The sequence below is a fragment of the Schistosoma mansoni genome, chromosome W (genome assembly GCF_000237925.1).
Source record: "Schistosoma mansoni strain Puerto Rico chromosome W, complete genome".
Classification (NCBI taxonomy): Eukaryota; Metazoa; Platyhelminthes; class Trematoda; order Strigeidida; family Schistosomatidae; genus Schistosoma; species Schistosoma mansoni.
This window is the reverse complement of record NC_031502.1, coordinates 44146317-44148604: the sequence shown is the minus strand read 5'-3', so window position 1 is coordinate 44148604 and position 2288 is coordinate 44146317. Positions and strand designations below refer to the sequence as shown.

Here is a 2288-nt window from a genome sequence, read left to right as displayed (position 1 = left end):
GGAGAGAGATACCGGTGGCTCTAACGTCTCGCTGTTATCACTCGAATCATTCTTCACTTCATCTAAAACAACACCTACAAAATTAACAATAAAACACAGTTAGCAAAAATAAGGACATCACAATAGTAACTGCTAAGTGAATATGGTGGTTGGGCTTGCGTATTGTGGTCACCCAATCGACTTATATGGAATGTAATGCTTGGTCGTTTAGGTATTATCATAACATGCAGATCGGTTGGAGAACGGTAAGTACGAAATTAGTAACCTCAGGTCTGAACGCGAAGTCGTACTGCTGATTGTACAGTCGTGTGACAACAGTAAGGTGTTTTCTTCAGAAAACCAGCATCTACAGCAATGATGCGTTCTCACAACGGAGGGAAGAAGTTAGAAAATATCGACCTTGAAATAATTGTACAACTTACACCACGGATTTACGTCTTCAGCGCTAAGGCCTTTGGAAGTAGGGAGCTAAGAGATAATAAACTTCTCAAAAAAAATCGTGATTTCAATGTCCAAGCAGGTAGTGTAAATCAAATTGAAGGGCACTTAGGTGGGTCTCACGGTATCTCTGCTCAGTGAACAGATAGTTGAAACAGGCTGTTCCAATTATGCTCACATAACCGTCTATTTCTAGCAAGCATCAACTCCAACCATAAGGGAAGACATTGTCTGACACTGCGACACCTACAATTAACTGAACGATGGATTCAAATGGATCACAGTGCCACCAGCCATCGTTAGAGAGGCTCGATAGTAGACCCCCGCTCATTATGGAGCATATATCTAGACTTTGATCATGTCCTAGTGAGAGCACATGTTTGTCTGTATCTTACTGAAAACATAAAGGCCACAGCAAGAAGACCCCTTAGAGTTCGACTTAATGGTGAAATAGTCAAGCATACATTTTAGCACCAAATAGAAAAGCAGTTACTTAACCATGAAAGTGATATCCACCCCGAGGTAGCTTGCTATGATATCTAAACAGATCTATAAACAGCAGTAATATCTACCAATAAATTAAACCAAAGCGTTGAGAAACTTCAGTGGATTTCCGTAGCGTCTACTGAACTGATAGATGTCCAGAAACTCATCCCGTCTAACTCCAAACACGATGAGGAGTTAAAACAGCTTACATGTGGACGGGTCAAAAGCCTAAGCAATGATCGTCAGCAGTGCCGGGCAGAGAAAGCAAAAGTGATGGAAAAGGCAGCAGTAGTAATTAACAGTAGACAACTATTCAGACTTATCAAGTGAACAGGTTTTAACAATCCGGCTGTTAGTAAGACTATCTCAGGACTATTATTCACTCCCAACTCATGAGATTAGATCGATATGCAGAACATTTTAGGCAACAGTTTAACTGGCCACCTGCTATCCTTCAGTTACCCGTTATCGCCAAACAGCCTCAAAGGATAATCGACATCAGTCCTCAAACTCTTAGTGAGGTTGAAAAAGCTATAACTAATTTAAAGCAACACAGAACATCAGATTCAAATGGATTATCTCCGGAGATCTCTAGAGATGGTAGTCTAGTTTGGCAGTCAGATTGACTGAGATCATAATTCGAATTTAGGAATTGGACATAATCCTATCTGACTGGTCTCGATTGTTGATCATCCCAGTTTATAAGAAAGTACAGAAATCCCCTAGTCGTGACCACAAAGGAATCCGTTTGACTAATATAACAGCTAATATATTTGTCTCAATAACTAGGGCTCGTGAAGAGCGAAATTAGGACAGTCAGTCAGACTGGGTTCAGACCTGGACGTGAATGTATCAACCAAATACCCACCCTATGTCAGGTTCTGGAACATAGACATACTTTCCGACGTCCGTCTATGGTGTATTTCTTAACCTTAGACTTTAAGGCAGCGTTCGACTCTGTCGAGTGTGAGGTTCTGTGGCAGTGTTTCTCATTAAAAGGCAAACCAAAGAAGTACATCAACTTTGTAGAGGTTCTTCACTTCAACACTATTGGTCAAGTTAAAGTTTATAGAGAACTGTCAACCTCAAGTGGTGTTCCTCAGAACTGTTCACTTTCTCCATTATTATTTAACTTCGTCATAGATATCCTTTGAAAGATAATGCTCTCATAGTCTGACTTTTCAGAGGTTGGTCTTCTACCAGAAGATTCGCTTATTGACTTGGAATACTCAAGTGATATAGTATTGTTTGGTGAAGACGCTGAAAAAACATTGAGAACACTGTTGCCCTAAGCAACAATGCAAGCACGAAACGGTCGTCCAGTACTCCCAGCTTTTTCACGGTGGTTAGTTCAATACTCTGAT

At 40.6% G+C, this 2288-nt stretch overlaps 1 protein-coding gene across 1 annotated transcript in view; it reads right to left on the bottom strand.

Moving 5' to 3' along the window:
• The window catches only part of Smp_176530 (hypothetical protein), a gene marked incomplete at both ends in the record, with an annotated part of 63407 nt that overhangs the window by 55244 nt on the left and 5875 nt on the right, over positions 1 to 2288 (bottom strand). The gene's annotated exons all lie outside the window — the stretch shown is intronic.